Genomic DNA, 20,806 nt, shown 5'->3' on the forward strand with positions numbered 1-20,806 from the left:
AAAATAAGTTTTATTTGCTTTTTGGATACTTCATTGTACCCTCTAGCTTCCCTGTGAATGTTACACTTGAAAGATAATTATTTTCAAAATTATAGAGATTTTAAATTTCAAAAAACATATTTATACACTCAGTCCCAGGATTAAGCACAATTGAGGGACTGAAAAAAAAAACGCGCGAAATGGCATTACGCATCGAGAAAATTTGCATGCCCGCAGGGGGTTTCTTTTGAATAAATCGGCCGTAGAACGAAAAACTAAAAAAAATCAACTATTTAAAAGAAATGCATTAACAAACAGTACTTTTTGGCCAGAGTTCTGCAATAAATTCTTAGAATATTTAAAATTTTTACCTTAAAAAAAGTAATTAAAGTTTTATTCTGAAAAGAAACACACTGTTTTCAAATTTCCCGCTTCACAAAATAGTATACATTTAGGCGTATTTCAAAAATGATCTCATAAATTGACTCCCAATGGTAGGCAAACTTAATTGTATGTGCATAATTCCGTCAAATGCATAATAGGGTCGGAGGAACGACTGTTCGACAGGGAACCTCTATTGACACTTTTGTCAAAATGTTGAAATTTATTTAATGTATCTAGTAAAATATAAGTAATATAACGTTTTTTCTATAATATACCTTTTACTATAAACAGAGATGTTCAAATTTCATATCCCAAATGGTACAGAGTAGGGTGTCAATAGGTGCTGACACGACTTCTTAAAGTGTCAATAGACGTTCCTTTCACCCTACCAGGACTGAGTGTACTCTGCATGTAAAAGCTCAGTTTCAAATCGCTCTCCTGTAATATTTTCCTACTGCGAGTTATATGTTTCTTATTCTGAGCGATCGAATTAACTCTAGCACTGATTGCGAACTAGCCACAACTCTTGGCTTTACCACCCTGTGTGTGTAGGACATCCGGAATAAATAATTACGGATAAAAAAAAATCAAAGGGTTCTGAAAAATGTTCAGGGAATTCCCTAAAAGTCTTTCCTGTGAGAACTCCGACAGAATAAATTTCCTAATGCAGACGCTAGCCTAGTCTGTGGAGGGTGCGAAAAGCGTGCCAACATCCCCATGTGGAGGAGCGTGTGGAAAAAGGGGGGTATTTTGTATGTAGATTGGAGGTGTGTTTTTTTTGGGGCAAAAAAAGCTCTCTCGCTCTCTCTCTCTGTATAGTTTCACTGCACAGACACTCAATCGACCCAGGTCACAAAACACATAGCCACAGGTAGTCGACAACCTTGCCCTGAATTCGAGAAGCCCGCGAATGCGCGACTCACACACCAAGTGAGCTTCCAGTTCCCAGAGTCACATCGCGTCTCTCCATCGCCAATATGTTGAATGTGATACCCCATGAGCAATGTGTACATATAATTACTGCCAAAGCCCAAAAGAACACACATTCACCGCATATTTTTCCATTAAAAGTGCCTGGCGACAAGGAAAACACCATAAATGTTTTTTTTAAGAGAGGAGCTTTTGGTGAAACTTTCATGTTTTCCTCTTGTTATTTTTTTTTGCTATAAGGCTTTTTTCTGTTATTCCACTACCCTCCTACACTAACAGTTCGCCTGCAGGAAGTAAGTTTCACTACAAACTAACCCCAAAAGTGTACCCTTGAGGCAAACACACAAAAAGTGGGTGGTAAAAGCCAAAGAGGGAGAAGGAGAGAGAAAGCATCAGAGCTTACATTAAATTTCCGTGGCAAGTCATTATGTAAGCATAAGTAGAAAGTTCTTGGGCGATTGTGACTTGTATGTGGCGGAAAACATTAAATAATAATGATGTGAATTGGGCTACATGCTCATGTAACCCTCAAGAAGTTCTCTTGTTGGTGATTTATACCGCGAAAGCTCTGGGAGGAGAGCTTTTCGCGGTGAATTCACTATATAACATGGAAGATGGAAGGGCGGGAAGGCTATGCACTGAAGAGAAATTCATGTGATTTGATGTGCAATTAAACTTGACATGGAAGAAGGTCGGACATCTCTAGACTTCTGTCATCTTCCAAAAACCCCAAAGGAATAGAGAGAGAGAGAGAGAGAGAAACGAGCTCCTTGGAGAACTGCCAAGACTTTGGCCAGACTCTCCACATACGATGGCGAATCACCCAATTTGAGTAATGAAGAAAAATGTTGGAAGAGGAAATATTTCACCAGCAATGTTACAAAATGAACTAGAGAAAGGCACTTCCCGAAGCTTCTAATGTGGGACAAATTGTTGAAGAACATTAATCACCAGACAGAGAATAAGAATTTTAACTAAAGCATTCATATAGAGAATGGTGTCATAAAGTTGGAATTTTCCAATTTATTCTCATACCTAATGGGTAAAATAATATACTGAATTGTGTCTTCTATTTCCAATAAAATTTACAAGGTTGTGGCATATTTTTATTTTTTGAAAAATTGAGTTATTCTTGTCTGTAATGGATTTTTGCAGGATCACTCAAGAAAACAGCAATAAACATACAATATACTGTAAATTAGTAGGGTCAGTGCTGCGTTTAAAATCGCTCATTCGATATTACAGAGGCACAACACTACATACAAGAGTTCTTTCACTAAAAATCCAGTAAAAAAAAAACAAAAATAGGATATTAAATATCTTATAAAAAAATTGTTTTTGTTTTTGGAACACCGGTGTCCCACTCGTCCTTAAAGGGTTGGTTACAAATTTGTAGGTGGAGTTATACCCCTGTAATACCAGCGGTGTGATAGAACTTATAATCTATTCTGTGAAACATTATATGTATCGGTTTATCCGAGTTTTTCTTTTTTAAACAATTAAGTTCCGAATTATTAAATTGGTATTTTGGTTTAATTTGTGTTCTCCGATAAAATTCTTAAATATTCAAAGTTCTTATCTCTTAAAGTCTTTAACCAACCCTTTAAGGACGAGTGGGACACCGGTGTCCCAAAAACAAAAACATTTTTTTTGACTATTGAAAGTTATTTTATCCTCTAAAGTCGGAAGATAATTATTTTCATTTTTGGGACACAATTGTCCCACTCGTCCTTAAAGGGTTAAGGACGACTCGGACAGGAGTACCTCAAAAACAGAAACCCTTTTTTTCTGATTATTCGGAAGACAATATAATTTTCCATAACCAGAAAAATTATTTTTGTTTTTGGAACACCAATGTCCCATTCCTCCTGTACGGGTTAAGCCTTAATCCAAAACACAACAAACTTGGCAGTAATTAGGTTGTCATAGAAATGCCAAAACTTATATACATTCCTTTTCGTATTTTACATGTTCGTATTGCATATTTCGTATTGCGGAATCTTCGTATTCTAGTATACATTTCGCATTTTACCATTTAGTATTTCACATTTCGTCTTTCATACATTTTGTACAACAATTGAACATTTCGTCAGCCATACATTTTACACAAGTATATCAACCAATAAAATAATAGAATTGCAGTTTTATGGGGTTAAAGGCACTATGCGCCTCGGGTTTGAGTTTAAAGTCGAACTTCAGGCTCTAAATCAGTATTGCCTGTTTGGGGCTAAGGGAAATTTTCTGTGCTTTGGAAAGTTTATCAGTAGCGCCTGTTCAATTTTTATACAAAATTTATGAAAGACGAAATGTGAAATGGTAAAATACGAAATGTAGTAGAATACGAAGTTTCAGCAATACGAAATGTGCAATACGAACCTGTAAAATACGAAATGTAAAATACGAAGTTTCCATATCCCTTTGTGGAGAAGGGTCCTTAGAGCTTTGGAACGTACTAGACCTTTTTTTAGGTATTTCAGTCCTTTCGAATTTCTTAGAAAAAATACTTCAAAATACTGAACATATCTGGCTCGAAAGCAAACCACTTTCATAGCTAATTATAATAGAGTCATTCCTTTGCAAAAAAAAAGAGAAAAAATTGCAAAATTAAAAAGAGGGTGAATTTAGCAGCTGATCAACTCTTTCTGTATCTACATAATTTTAATTGAACCCTGAGTCTATTGATTGCTATCAGGTGGTTATATTTAGTTTTTTTTTTATTATTTATTTATTTTATAATTTAAAATATTTATTTAATTTTAATTATTTTGTTTTTCTAATAATTTAGTAATTTGTTTTTATATTTTGTATAATATTGTATATTTTACTCGAAGCTATTATTCCTTTCATAATAACTCTATTGTGCCCATTGTGCCGTATATGAGAGTACACACCAAGGTGACTTTTCACTCTTAATTTTCGTAAGCTTTTCTTTTATTCTAGCATTTTAGGATGGTCTTTATCGATTTGATCTTTTATGCCCGATTATTATGGATCGTCCTTTAAATTAAAGAAAAACTTACGAAAATCAGGGGTGTAAAGATTTTATAGCATTTCATAGCAAACGGAATGAAAAGATTAAATTATAAAAACTTTATAGCAATATTCTATAATTACGAATACAAAACGCTGCATTAAATTGTCTTTTTTTTAAAAATTAAATGCCTTTTATTATTTTATATTACATTAAAGATTTGATTCTGAAATCTACAATCACCAGACTATAAGAAAAGAAGAATTTCTCTCCTCTGTAACATCTTGAAGTCTATCTATTACGGATATAGAGACTAAACGAGTTGAGTTATCGACTTCGTATTTTAACTAACCATTCATTTTTGATTTCATCCCTCCTCTTCCCTATTCAAAATAATATGCATAAGTCTATAGTAATGTATTGTATCCAAATAATCTTTCGACCTTGTTTCTTTTGAAGGGGTCATCTGCGAAAGGCTTTCAGGCTCCGCATCTCTAGCTTCGAACGTTTCATATTTTTCTCATATTGTGATTTAAGACTAGCTAACAAAATATATTACGATAGTATGCCAGATTTATTCAAGAAATATGGGAAAAATGAAGTGTTTAAAGCCAGAGTGTGAGCGAAGCCTAAAAACCTTTCCCTACTTGCTTTATTTTATTTTTCCATAGCGCTATTTTAAGAAAGGTATATGTCTTATAAAATTTTTGACGAATAAAAAATTATTTTACTCCCAAAAATATGTATTTTAGTAACTTTTGAAGTAAATACATTCGTTTTTTTTTTAAATTTCTTTTAGCATATTTAAGGGGAAGTGGGGCACCTTTGAAATTGGGATATTTCACCTATTTTTAAATAAAATTGAGCCTTATCGTGATATAATTTAGTTTCTCAAACTGTTTGTGCTGCTAAATTATATCACGATATAAAGCTCAATTTTATTTAAAAATAGGTGGAAAATCCTAATTTTAAAGCTACCCCACTTTCCCCTACAGATTAGCTTATGAAAATTCTAAGATTAAAAAGACCCATTCAAGACTGTAAAAGCCATGGAAGGAGGAAATCTCTTCGTTTTAAGTTGGGAAGAAAGCTCTTAAGGTTCTGATATCTTCTAAAAAGTGTCCAACAGACACCATATAAAAACCAGAAGAATAATTGTGTCCAAAACTGCTGATGGTAAAAAAGTCCTATTCGTCCATTCATGGGGATATGTAATTGGGACAATCGACCCAGTCAATTGACACACAAAAAAGGACACACTCCATCAATCAGAACATCATTTTTCACCCACCTCGGCAATGTCCCTGCCCATGATGAGGATTCCTTGCTTGAGATTGAGGCAGTCCGAAGGAAAGGTCAGAGCCACAGAAGGTGATGGAGGGGCTACTTTATAGACAATGGCTCAGGCCTTGATCGGTGGCTCATGGAAAATTGATGGGAAAATTGTTGGTCATTGCATTGACACACATCTTGAGAAAAAAAAGGAAAAAAAAGAGAAAACTGCGGCGTGGGTGGAAAATTGTGAATATCCAAAACATCCTCAAAGTTATAAGAATGATGGGAATGTGGCTAAGAAATAAGTGGGAAATTGCCAATTTTCACATAATAAATGTTTTTCCTCGCATTTTCCCACAGCCATTTGCCAAAAGGGGCTTCGTGGTGGATTCAGGGGATGGTGTGGGCAGAGCGTTTTCTTGGGTATGCGTGGGAAATTATAAATTCCTCAAGCGTAGCAAAAAGTGATGCTGAGTGTCTCTGGGGATAAGGAGAAAAAAAAACTGATGGAGTATAGCGGAAACTGTTAGTTTAAGGGAAATATTTTGAAGGTCAACGACACCCTCCTTCGGAAAATTGGCCACCCTCTCTGGTGAATCCCATAGATCCAATCCTGGGGCAAAATGGATGGATCATTGAGGAGGCAAAACAGTAGATTTCAATGGAGCAAAAAGACAGCCAATGTGGAGACACCATTTTCATAAATTCCAATGAGTTTCTTGGGATGAGACAATGTCTATTTTGGTATCAATTTTCCATGGGAAAAACTACATACAAATACACCCCAACTTTTTGGAAAGACAACAAGAAGAAGAAAAATAGTCAAATGAAAAACATTCCGACAGAATGCTCGTACTAGTGATTCTCATAACAAAAGCTCGATCAATTGTGACCTGGGATGGAATGATAACTTTTCGACACTATCGAATCGATAGTATCGATAAATCTATACCTGTTAGATTAAGTGAATGACGATTTTTTACGCATTGTTGAGTGATTCATTGTGTGTTTCTAAAAGAATGTGCCTGCTAATAAGTATCTATATTAGTTACAGGAAGGGCAGCTATCGTTTAAATTTTTCAGAATCGACAGTCGATAGTATCGAAAATAAGTTATCATGTCACCCCTGGTTTCAAAAACTTTTGTACCTTTTTTGACGTTTTGACATTGTTTCTTTTGACCTTGAAAAACCTTCATCACAAGAAATGGTATGAATAGAACATAAATTATCATTTTCTAAGGTTCAAATTGATTGGGAACGATTGGAACTTATTCAGGTTTCAGGAACCTTTCCAACAAATCAAAATTTATCTCACTTTGTTGAAAATAGACTCACTAGTACAATTTATTCTGTGACCTTGAAAATCGTCAGGGGAAATAATAATATAATTAAACGATCTTTAATCGATTTGAAACAATTCCAAATTCCAAGCAGCTCACGCTTTTCCAGGATTCAAGATTCTTTGAAATGAGCCACAGGTATCTTAATCGGTTAAAAATTATACATCCTGCAAAGGATAGGGTAAGTGTGTCAAATTTCAGCATAGTTGCATGCAAGCGTCAAAGTCTCAAGTTTGAAATGTAATATTTTAAATACAAATTGATTTTTTTTATTCTTTCTTCTGAAAGAGTGTTGCTTGGAACCTTGTAAAGAGTTTGCCATCTTTATTTATTCTAAAATCATTCTTAATACATTTTAAAATGAATAAAAATATAGACATAGCTTTGGTGCCCTATTTCGGCCACCTTTATTCTCATAGTTCCTCGCCCTTCGGTAATTCTGCCAATATCTTTTTCACGTCAACTCGTTTGTTCAAGCTATTTTTTTTGTTATTCTTTTGCATTGCATAATCTCTACAGTATGTAAAAACTAAAAATTCATGGAAATTCGAGGAACAAAAGAGGTGGCCGGAATTACAAGCTGGCCGGAATTGCAAGCTGGCCGGAATTGCAAGCTGGCCGGAATTGCAAGCTGGCCGGAATTGCAAGCTGGCCGGAATTTGGCACACTTATCCTACACCTTCCGCCTTGAAAACCGCCAAAACGAATAATTTAGAATACAGTAGAACCTCGCTATAGGCCATCGCTCTATAGTCCACAATTTATCGACCGTTGATTTCAAAACACTGATTTTACGTTAGGTTATGTTTTTTAGTACGCGACATACAATGTTGTCATAATTATTTTAATATTTTTGGCAAACTTTATTGAGTGGTTGTGATAATTGTGATCCATAATTGATCCATAATGAGCGAGGACAAGTACCACAATCGCAAAGAAAGTGGAAGCCGTCGAGCAATTTCAATACGTCGTGGATAATCTTTAAAAATGACATGGACTATAGTGCGACCCAAGTGTCAAATCTGGAACCAAATATGGCCTATAGCGAGGCTCTACTGTACGAGTAAATCGAAGCTCCAAAAGTGATTAAAACCAATTTGAATTTCTACGACATTCGAAAACCTTTCCAATGAATCCAAACATATCCCAATCGATTGAGAAATACACTCTCTACAACTCTTTAACTTTTGACTTTGAAAAGACGTTAGAGAGAATATTTCAATGTCATTGTTACATGTGTAAGCCCCGATGGGGGTTCACCTAAATAAGATTAACGCTTACAGAGGAAAACAGGGGCATGACCTTTCCTGTTTCCCATATGTTTCTAGCGAGCCGAATTTTTTTTTTGAGTTTATTAGCTGTTTTCTGTCATTGTAGAATGAATTAGTAAAAATTACTAATACAAAATAAAAGCCAATTTAATAACAAAGAGACAACCGAAAACCCTAAATTGGCAATCTACGTAGTTTTGGAGATATCTCGTGAAATGTGTACGAAAACAGGGGAAAAATTACACTAAAACTGGTCGCATTTTTCAGAGCTAATGTCACCCCCCTCCCTGGAGGGAAATTAGAAAACTGAAGGGTGCCACCCATTTTTCACTTCATGAGAGTGCATTATCCACGGTGACTGATGCTCACTCATTGAAGACTGAGGACAGTCTTGACAGACCTGAGGATTAGCCGAGAGATGGCTTAGTGTAATTATATTCGACATAATGGTTAAACTTCATTTCAATAATTTTCCACTAAGTCATCTTTCGGCTTAACTCGTAAGCGTATCTACACTGCACTGTAGAGAAATCCGTAAAAGTCAAAATAACATTCCGGAAATGTTGATTTTACTCTGTGGCATTCATCCAAAATCGGTGTAAATATTACCCTTTTTAGGTGCATTATGGGTTAAAGTTACCCCTTTTTAATGTTAATTTTACCCTCAAAAGGTGTAAAATTAACATTAAAAAATGTTGATATATTTTTACACTCGAAAAGTGTTAAAGTTATGACGAAAAAAAGTTAATCGTAGCCTCTTTTTTTCTTAGTGTAGGGCATAACAGTAAGATCTCCAAAGCATTCTATCAATACACATAAAGATGGTATAGGGTTGGACGTGTCAAAGGATTAAAGGATTGGGATTGGCAGGTTACGACCGTCGACTGGGTTGACATGTGTAAATTGTACCGTACGCTCTACATATGTTGACAAAAAGCCGATCTAAGAAACAAGGTTATGACAAAACGAAACTAATGTTTTTCATTTCACGGACGATTTATAAAAGTTCTTGCAAAACCCTAAATTTCTATCACTTACCGTTTGGCCTTGAGATCTCATAATAAATTTACAAATATTGTGATATTATTATTATTATTATTATTATTATTATTATTATTATTATTATTATTATTATTATTATTATTATTATTATTATTATTATTATTATTATTATTATTATTATTATTATTATTATTATTATTATTATTATTATTATTATTATTATTATTATGCAGAATTATTTAGATAGGAAAATCAAATGATTAAATGCATCGTCCTCTCTCTGTTGAGTACGAGCATCGAAAATATTGCTTCATACGAATCATGTGAGAATAAGAACTGAATTCTGGTTACTCAAGCTGCTGATAGTGCATAAAACTTCTAATAGGCTGCCTATCAAGTTCACTCCTTAATTTGATTCCTGGGCCACACAACATTCCAAGACGTTTTTTCCCCTCACAATTGCCAGTCATTGACCGGTAATTTCTCTGACTGTCGAAACAAAGACATCATCCCACAAATCCCCTCCAATCCAAAGCCCCCCAAATGATTTCGGTGTTATTTGAAAATAAAAGAAATTCTCCTGGACATGACCACATGGTCAATTGGAAATTAGATACGTGCCCGAAATCATACATTTGCTTCGCAATCCCTACTTCTCGCAATCTCTCCATCCTCCAGTCAATTGACATGATGAGGAATTTAGCGTCATGGAGAAGAGACACTTTAGCCATTCTTCATCGTACCCCACGCACAGAACGGGAGACAAGTTGAAATGAAATCAAAAGTTTATTACTCAACATCCCTCCCTCGCTGAAAGGAAAATCTCCGGGTATTGTCTCTGTGGCAAAATGATGTCTCATAAGCAAAGTTTCAGTATTTCAAAGTTTTCCTGGGAAACTTTGAGAAACTCAACAGGATAGAATTTCAATACTTTCTCCCTGATACATTACATAATTCTTTTCCGATGCAAAATAAATGATTATGTTTTCAATCATTGTCAAAAATTTTAGAACATTAATTTTTTCTCTGATTTGTTTTGCAATCTTACTGATACGTAGGAAAATTTAATGATGCTATTACACGGGAAAAATATTTAATGTTTATAAAGTACTTTACTATTACTTATTCACAGTTTTCTTTTAATATTAATTTACTTGTACTAAAATATTAACAAGGTAGTACAAACAAGAATTACGGTGCTATGGATGGATGAAGAACGAAAAAAGGAAATCTTTCTTCTGAACATTTGTTTTAGTACATGACAGTTCTCATGTGAGTCTGCGTATTCTTCTGATTATTCTTTTTGTTGGTTAATGTCACGACTAATTTGTGATAATGAAACACAACGAGGACTGGAGAAAAGCCGTATTACGAATACATAAAAAAAAAGTCGATAACACAGGAACACATGAGTACAGCCATGTACTAAAAAAAATGTGTAAGACTAAATGAGGCTCACCTAAATAAAATTAATACTTATAAAGAGAAATTGAGGAAATGAAGGTACCACTCATTTTTCACTTCATGAGAGTGAACCTATACGGCGACTGATGCTCACTCACTGAAGACTGAGGACAGTTAGGGTAAGTGTGCCAAATTCCGGCCAGTTTGCAATTTCGGCCACCTCTTTTGTTCCTCGAATTTCCATGAATTTTTAGTTTTTACATACTCTAGAAATTATACAATGCAAAAGAATAACAAAAAATGTAAATTCCTGAAGAACAAGGGACTATGAGAATGAAGGTGGCCTAAATAGGGCACCAAAGCTATGTCTACATTTTTATTTATTTTAAAACGTATTAAGAATGATTTTAGAGTAAATAAAGACGAAAAACCATCTACAAGGTTCTAAGCAACACTCCTTAAGTAGTAGGAATAAAAAAATCAATTTCTATTAAAGATATTACATTTCAAACTTGAGACTTTGGCGCTTGCAAGCACTATGTCGAAATTTGGCACACTTATCCTACCTAACAGAAAAAGCCCTAAAGCAACCTTTAGGAATAAAGTATTAAGATTGGTGGAGTAAAGCCGTCGACTGGGTTGTCATGTATCGAACAGACCGTACGTTCTACACATCTTTTGGAGAAAGATTTTCATTTTCATTTTCATTAAAATATCACCATTAAGTCTCATCTATGCAGCAATAACATTTAGTACATGCCGGTGCTAAATAAAATCCCCAACTGAAATGTCAATTATCTTTGAAGAAATGTTCCACAACCGGGAGGAAAAATTAAGGAATTTTTAGAACAAGGACCCCTTCTTCTTAATGAAGTACTAAAAAAAATTAACACTAGGAGCCTTACATGAGGGAAGAGTGAAGTAGTTTCAAGCACGCAAGATTTTTGAAAAGATAAAATTTTTTGATAATAAATTATTCTATAGGAAATGTGTAGAAATACTTGAACTGATAAATAAACTTTAGTGCTAAACTAATTTACTAATAAAATTGATTATGGATTTCTAATATATAAAAAAGCACAATAAAAGAATACTCAAAACCATGAGTGAATAATAGATTAAAAAAATTAGACAAAGAATATAAGAAAATGTTTCTTTTAGTACTCAAGTAAATTAAGTAAAACACTTTTATTTCCACAAAATGTACTAAATTTCAGACAAACTCTGAAAAATGTGGACTTCAGATAAAGTATTAGTACAAGATTGTAATACAAAGGATAGAAATTATAGAAATAAAATAAAATGATTGACATTTTTTGTCAATATGTCAAATATTGATCATTATGTACTAATGCTAGATAAATAATAATGTTGTACACATATCAATTATATTTATAGCTTCAGTGGCATATTTTTTTATTACAATTTGGCACCAACATAACAACTTTCTTCTAAGAAAAAGTTTTAGTACAGTCGTGTACTAAATATATAATTTTGATTCAATTATTTTAGAATGGGATTTTCTGAATGGAAACACTTTATCACTAAAGATTATTCGTACTATCTCAATATAGATAATATCTAAATAATTTTACACTGAGAAAAAAAGGGTGCGATTACCTGCTTTTCCTCCAAACTTTAACACTTTTTAGGTGTAAAAATATATCAACATTTTTTAATGTTAATTTTACACCTTTTTAAGGGTAAAATTTACATGAAAAAGGGTAACTTTAACTCCTAATACACCTAAAAAGGTTAATATTTACACCGATTTTGGATCAATACTGCAGGGTAAAATTAACATTTCCGGAATGTTATTTTGACTTTTTCGGATTTCTCTCAGTGTAGTTACTATATCTTTTAATACAGTACATTTAATACACATTTACAGTAAATTTTAGTACAGTACATTTGGATAATCAAAATATAAGGGAAGAGCGCCCCGGATTGGAATGTTAAGAGACATATTAGATATTTAATTGCAATATACGCCTTAAAATACTATTTGATATTTTTGTGTATGCTAAACGGTATATTAGTGATCCAATAAATTATATCTGTGCATTTGTATTCTAAATTTTTACAATAAATTTTTAAAAAATAGGTGTAATTGGAACTGTGTTACCCTGTACCTCGGATCGTCATAAATTTAATTATGTGTTTCACGGAAAATTAATTTTATAAATTAAATCTGAAATAATGCACTGCATTCTTGTGAGAGTTAAATGGTAAAAAGTAGCTAATTATTTTTAAAATTTCATTCACTGAGTGAGAGAAATCCGAAAAAGTTAAAATAACATTCCGGAAATGTTTATTTTACCATGCACTATTGACCCGAAATCGGTGTAAATATTATGCTTTTTAGGTGTATTAGGGGTCAAAGTTACCCTTTTTCATGTTAATTTTACCCTAAAAATTTTACCCTAAAAATTTTACCCCCGTTTTTTTCTCGGTGTTTGAATTGGTGAAACAATATGATCACAACCTGACGATCCGAGAAACACTGCCGATCGCTGGTGCTCTTCCCTTATATCTTTTGTTTGATCTTTTCAATTGCATGGTGACATTCTCTTGTTTAAATTTCTGCCATTCAAAAAGACCATGAAATAAGTTTATATTTAAAATTTAATTTCTCTTGATATATTTTTTCTACATTTTTGATGTGCAAGAAATAGGGTAAAGTGATATAATTTGGAATTAGTGTTACAAGTTGGACAATTCGCCGGTAAAAGTTGGACATGGCTTTTTTCTTGATAAATACAATACAAAATTTGTTTTTAAGCACAAGGAACCAAATTACAAAACTAAAGCATTAAAAATATACAAATAAAAATGAAGTACTACATTTATCAAGACAGAAAGCCCTGTCTAAATTGTATCATTGATTGTCCAACTTGTACCACTTTACCCTATATAAATTTTAATTTTTAGAAATTTTTCATTTTTTTTCTCTTAGGGAGGAATCTTTAAAAGCCTTGAAAGTGATTATAAAATTTCACAAACAATCCTTGCAACTGTGAAAATTTCAAGTCTATTTTTCTTTGGGGGAGACAATGAATAAGGTCAGGATTAATTAATATAATTTCCTTTAGTCTGGAAAAGGAGTAAAGGGATTTTTGTTCTCACGAAGCATAAAAACAGTCTAACGACTTTTCATATACCAATTCACAGCTGAGACTCCCACGCAAAATTCAGTGTCTTTTATTCGGTAAAAGAGCAAAAAACATTATCACTTTTCATTCGATATTAATTAATTTTCCCTCTTGGGTGAATGTGTGACTTTTACCCCCCGAAAACTTCTATGTTTTTGTTTAAGCTTTTCACAGTTGGAGAAAAGCTCGAGGGAAGGTCGTTTGTTTGAAATTAAAATAAATCCAAGATGAGGGTACGGGTTTTGTATATGGTCAAAATGGAATGGGGAATAAAAATAGTGGGACATTGAGATGGTTATTGTGTGTAATACCACAAAATTACCATTTGGAGCTTGACAGGAAGCACCTCCAAGCAACCAATAGTTCCCCTGAATTTACATGACGAACTCCAAAATATGCAGATCAATTTTAACCTTGTGTCGTGCTCAACATAATATTGAGGACTTAATGCTTCTTTGGGAACATTTATTGCTCCCAAACTTATGATTCCATTGCCAAAAACATGGGCATGTTGAGAAAGCATGTCAGTAGAGACCTTCCCATACAACTTCTGCCCCAAGAATTTCTTTGGCGCACTTTTTTTTCCGCGAAGGTGGAATATTTTTTCACACATTCCAACATCGTTCTATTGAGAGTTTTAGGGGTTCTGTACGGGGGATTGCGAGGAATGTTGGCTGAGAAAATTTATTAATTCGTTATCATATTTTTTTTTATTTGTTGTAATATTTCCCTTCATTTTCATGTTGCTCAAACAAATCCTTCTTGTTTGTGCTTTGGCTGTATTTTTGGCAGGCAATTTAGAACTAGGTCAATTACAATGCGAGAAATTTTGAGAAAATCTCAAAATTGGGTCGATTGCTCGAGGGGCTTATTTTGCTTTTTTTCCCCACCATTAGCATGGGAAGGATGGTTGAAAAAGGAGCAGGATTAAAGTGGTATCTTTCCCAGGAGTTTTCTCCTTTTCACTCCCAAAAATTCCTCTGTCTATGCCTATACATTTTCCATATAGTGCCAATTAATTTTCCCTTCTACCATCTCTTCAGCCACCCGGAAAAAGCTCCAACAGGTTGAGAGAGGCCAATAAAATGATGATAAATAGCGTGTGAATAGACAAGGGGATTTTTCCAGCATTAAAAGATGAAATTCTTAGTGGTATGTAAAATTCTTTCCAGGAGAACTTCCTTTGTAAAGCAACCCAAGTGCTCCCCTTCATTTAATTACAAAAGCAATAAATTGTGTCAAAAACAGTTGAAGAAAACAAGAACACCCTCAATTGAAATGCAAAACTCCAACTTGCAAATCCATCCTTTTCCTCTTGGTTATATATGTTTGTGTTCAATGCCATCCGAAGAAGCATTTTAGCACCTTTCTGTCCACGTGAAAATCCATGGGAGCTTTTCTTCCCAACCTTTACCCCCGTCCCCCTCTCTCTATACATTTCAAGGAGTGAGAAAGAGCCAGAGCCATATGGTAGAGCTTTTTCAGGCATGTGCTTTTGGGAGAAAAGTACATAAACAAGTAATTCCCAACTACTTCACATACCGCCCAACATTTAATTTATACAACTCTATCCGTCGCGTACGTGAGCTTTTGGGAAAAGCTCTCATTCTCTCTCTCTCTCTCTTCCTCCCCCCCCCCCCCCCCCCCCCCCCCCCGAACAGCCTGCAGAACGTGTGCCACTTTTCATCAGGTGTTTCCGACTAAACGACTCTAAAGCGGTGGCACACGATAAATTGTGTACAAAACCTACTTATGTACTTCCAACAGAAAAGCACACAATCATCGTGCAAGTGAAACAGATATCTTACAAATATCTCCTTTTCTTGCACTTGATGATCCACTGGGGAATATACAGTACCTGACCTCCAAAGTATCAGCAATGAAAAAGTTTTATTTTCTTTATCAGGGTTGCAAAAAAAATTTTGGAGGACAGATGAAATTTTTCCTATATTGATGAAAGATTTATATATTAGGCGGTTTCATAATCAATTGACGGTATTCCGCTAGAGGGAGTTCAAAGCATTATAGGACTGATATGATATTTGACATTTCGATAATAAATGACAGTTAATCAGAGTAATTTACAAAAGTCAGTTTTTATAACAGAATTATAATGGTCATAATTTAGAACTTAGCCCTCGTTAGAACAGGCCTTCACAGAGGATAGGGGAAACTGGGGCAGTAGTGAATATGGGGTAGTTGTAAACACATCGATTTTTTTTAATTTGAAATTAAATTTTAGAGGCCCAGACTTATATGAAGTCATAGACCCTGTAGGGATCTTTGTATACTGAAAAACGGTCAATAAAAAAAACAGCTTTTAGGAGTCCAGAACTCGGACCTTCATGCTCCTCATTTCACGGTCAAACCAAGACTGCCTCTATTTCCTTATCGTATTCCATTTCTTTCGTCCTGTCTTGAAGGGAAATGACATGCAACTTTCAAATAAATAACTGTTTTAGGACTATTGTAGAAGAACCGACTTCTACAATAATACCCTAGACATACTTTCAACTTAAACCATGAGATGGCTTAACGTAATTATAATTTAAATAATGATTTTGACCAAATTTTCAATAGTTTTCCATTAACTAAGCCGTTTTTCGGCTTAAACAAAGAGACGGATTAGTCATAAAGTGATAGTAATGTGCTCTGGTCGTTATTTCGACTATAATTGCGTTAAGCCGTTCTCAGCTTAAGTCGTAAGTGTATCTAGGGCATAAGTCCAAGTATTATAAACATGAAAATCTGTGTTTACTACTCTCCTAGTTTCTGCTATTAACGAAGGGAGAAGTCAATATGGGTTTGATAGAGTAAACGAGAGCATGAAGCTCCTATACTGAGCTCTTGTATGTGGACAATAGATTACCCCAGGATCCAAGGCAACACATTAACGCCAAACGTTCCACTAATTCGATATCCTTCATCATGCAAGACAAGGAGATCTCAATGATCAAGGGGAAAGAGTGCCAGTCAGTTTTTTGGCGGTAAGCTCCCTAGCTCCATTCTCGCTGTTTCGAGTTCGAGTTCCGTCCGGTGCAAAGAACTCAATTTTGGAAACCTACATTTTCGCATGTTATAAAACGAAATAAAAAAAAAATACATTGCCTATGGCCTATGGTCAAAAAAAATCCAGGAGCACGGAAAAACTGTAAACATTCCGGGGAAGTACTCCTGGGTGGTCTGCGATCGATGGTAGACTCTCTATTGCAAGCCAATTACATTGAAAGAATAATGGTGTTCTGAGAGATGGTACAGGATCGATTAAAATCTCGGAAGAGTTGTTTCGGCAACTTAGAATTAGCCAAAATGATACAATAGAGTTTGTAACAAAGCTATCAAATAAAGTTATAAGGATTCGTATCATTATATATTCGTAATATTATCAAAAAACACAACTAATGTCTATAAATTGTAAAACAGATTCAGATTTTTAATAAAATACAAAAGACTTTTTGCGTTTACCACTTCTTACTCGAGTTGAACTGTTTCATAAATCATAAATAAAATTGAGCTGAGGAGTAATAAAATTGATTTTCGGGGAAAAATTGCCTATATCGGTTCATATTCAAAACCGATTGGAACTAGTTCATTAGACTTGTCAAAAATTCCAAGACCTATCTAACAAGCACAAACATTAAATCATTCGGTTGAAAAATACGATTTTTAGAGTTCTTTTAACTTTGACCTTGAAAAATCGTTTTTAGAAATGATTCAACGGGATTTTCGTATATGGACGAAATGGCCGCTTGGGTAGTATCAAAAGCATATCCAAAAACAAAAAATCGCACAACGCGGTTTTGAGCAATCCTAAAAAACATAGTTTTGCACGAGAAAGGGAGGGGTTTCCGAGATCCCAAGTCTCTACCTTTAACCGTTTGGCCTCAAGCTGTGGTCACGACTAGACACACAGACGCATAGACAGACAAATAGCGTGACATTATTTTTCTGAAACACGAAGATTTGTTGAGAAAAGTGGTCTCCGTGGGGGGGGGGTGTGGAAGGTGGAAATTTTGGGAGCGAAAAAAATTGAGGAATTATATGCACTGATTTTTCTGTGAAGTTGCAGTAGTAAAATTACTTGATGGACTGCCCAACGCAGGAAGTTCACCTCTTAATGAAAATGTTTCTTTCATTTTTCTTGTAATTCCACTCAAAAATCATTAATACATAATTTAATCAATAATAAACATCAATAAAATAGAAAAATCTGAGAAAACTAATTTGACAAAGAGGCTTTGTAGTTTTTAGTACATTTCAAAGTACTAAAATGTCAAATTAATTTAGTTGTAATAGTACGTAATTATGCAAGAGACTAAGAAACAAAATAAATAAACAGATGTCAGAGATTTAAATTGCTATACGCGATATGAAATATAGAAAAATGCCATATTTTTATTACTAAAACTATGATGGCAAACGTTTTACTTGCCTGGTTTATTTACGAAATCTAAGGTACTTTTTTTAAAGCTACGTTATTCTTTAACTTTTCTAAAAATAAAGCGTGGAGAATATCCATACTATCATATGTGGAGCTCAGAGGCAAAATGACACATATCCTATGGCTAAAGCATAGGATATGTGTCATTTTGCCTCTGAGCTCCACATATATAGCATTTTACTGTTAGTACTAAAATTCTGGAATTACCCATTTTCTTGATCAATTAATCATAAATTTTCTTTTCCCATGGAAAAGTATATATTACTTTCGATTTTCTTCCCAAATATGCGCGAAACTTGGGACATAACTAGCTTATAAAACAATTTACTTTTTAGTACTTCTTCTTTAAGAACAATGTTACGAGTCTCATTAAATTTATTTCCATCAATATAAGAGTTTCTATAGGAAATATTTTTAAACTTTCTGTATTCTTGGGAAAAATTTAATTTGTTTAAATTAAAGGAATTTATTAGACCACAGATATCTTATTAGTACATTTTAGTACTAAAATATTTTTAAATATCATTAAATCTTAAGCATTGTGAGTACTTTGTTTCTATTAGATTCAATGCTAAAATATTCACGAGCCACAACTGTAAACCTTTACCTACTTTAAGACATAATGTAGCACATTGACCAATGTTACACATCTGCTGAAGAGGTCGTTTGCAATATTTTATCCACTTCCTGTGGTGGTCTTCCTCTTGAGTTTCCCAGACACTTTCGTGGTGGAATTTGCGAGAGAGTGCTGAAGGAGAGGGCAGAAAAATGCGAGAGAAGTGGAAAGCTCTCGAGAAAGAATCTCCAGCACGAAAAAAGCTCTACACAACATTGTATTATATATCCCACCGCCATGTGAATATATTATGTGTATTATTGCTACGGGAATGTTGGGAGAGGCGAATAAATACACAAGTACCTTATGTACAGGTCCAAGTATTGGGGGGCTTGGCTGGGTGAGACTGAGACAGTGAAACAATCGATGGAAGAGGATGGAAATATAAACAAGTCATAATCAGGGCAGAGAGCTTTCCTGCTGATGGTATGGATGGTATACAATTTTTGGTGAGTGAGACAGCTACTTGTGCTTATGGAGGGAAGATCCAAAACCCCGTGCTTTGACCTATTTATTTCACCCAAACGTCCTTAACTATATAAAACCAGTGCAATGCACATTCGAGGAGTGATTCAATGTTAAAGCTCCTCTCTATGGCTTTTTCCTGGGGTTTCCACCGTGAAAGCATAACGACTCTCCGGAGGGAAACTCCTCTCCAAACAATGTTGATTAAGCATCAATCTGGATGGGAAAAAAGGAGACACCCCAAAACTCCTTTTTCCCTATGCCATGTGCCATCAATTTTTCCCGGCCATTGACGACGAGGCGATACCAAAGGGGAAATAAGTTTTGTATGAAGGAAAAAGTTGCACACAAAAAGCTCCTCCAAAGAAAATTCCACTTACAAGATTACATTGTCAATCGTGTCCTCAGTCACATTATTTTTCTCGAGTACCCATCGTTTAACAATCATTTTGATAAACTGAGAGATACCGCCAAAGTGGGTGACTTGGAGAGAAGATTGAAAGACCAAGGCATATGGGGGAGGGAGTGGAGAGGAAGAAAAAAAGCTCCAACAACTGGGTCACGTTTGGACTTCTTGTGTAACTTTTGCCTTGGTTCTCCTTCACAGCCCGCCAACACAGTCTCTCTCGAATACATCAAAATCAGCAATAAAATGTTGCGATAATTAAAAGGGGATTTTGCCCCCTTTTATGCGATTCACTTCAGGGATGCTGTGACATGATAAAAAGCTCAAGGGGTTTTTCTTCTTGCCACGGAAAATCTTGTTAGGATTTCATCCCTTTTTCGTATTTAAGACAAAAGGACAAATATTTTATCTCCCACGCACATAAATTAATACACTATATGTGTGGGCAGAAACACTACATTTAATTTGCAACATTTATCCATTCAATTTATCTGGTGAATTTCCCAAAGATTTTCCCACATAAATCACTGATCTGAAGTGGATTAGATTTGGCTGAACTTGATGAAATAGGGCTTCAGGATATCCCATTTAATAAGAAGAGATTAATTGTGTACTCGTGCGTTAAAAGTGAAACTTCCCCTATATCGTTGAAAGTGGTTAACGAGGGAAAATCTTCATTAACAACTTTTTTCAAGATTGATTTTGCAAATAGAATTTAAATACACTGGGTTACAGCTAAAAGATAATAAAACTCCCTTAAGGTGGAGTCTACACTTATGGATGTTATACACTTATGGACAACTTGCAAAAATCTTAAGTTATTACTTTGAACAGATTTCGAAAATTCAAAAAATATTATTAATCACATCATAAACTAATATCTTTATGACTTATCGAAATCTGTTTTATGCAAGAACTTAAGATTTTTGCACGCTGTTCAAATGTGTGTATAACGTCCCTAAGTATAGACTCCACCCTACTATTGTTTTTTGAAAAATAATCAATAGGGTAAGTGTGCCAAATTCCGGCCAGTTTACAATTTCGGCCACCTTTTTTGTTCCTCGAATTTCCATGAACTTTTATGGCCTCTACACATTGGGAGCAATTTTTTGTCAAAAATTGCTTTTTTGAAGGAAATTCCCTGCAGCATTGTAGGGGGAAACGTCAAA

The 20,806-nt window shown here is 34.5% G+C and overlaps 2 protein-coding genes across 3 annotated transcripts in view; both read right to left on the bottom strand.

Moving 5' to 3' along the window:
- Positions 1-6,935, bottom strand: part of LOC129797994 (probable U2 small nuclear ribonucleoprotein A') — a 92,196-nt gene extending 85,261 nt beyond the window's left edge. Inside the window, exon 1 of the mRNA XM_055840922.1 lies at positions 6,925-6,935. The gene's annotated coding sequence lies outside the window, so the exon portion shown is untranslated. The remainder of the gene's footprint in view (positions 1-6,924) is intronic.
- Positions 1-20,806, bottom strand: part of LOC129797991 (neuropeptide SIFamide receptor-like) — a 116,722-nt gene that overhangs the window by 62,233 nt on the left and 33,683 nt on the right. The window lies entirely within an intron of this gene.

Source organism: Phlebotomus papatasi, chromosome 1, assembly GCF_024763615.1.
Source record: "Phlebotomus papatasi isolate M1 chromosome 1, Ppap_2.1, whole genome shotgun sequence".
Classification (NCBI taxonomy): Eukaryota; Metazoa; Arthropoda; class Insecta; order Diptera; family Psychodidae; genus Phlebotomus; species Phlebotomus papatasi.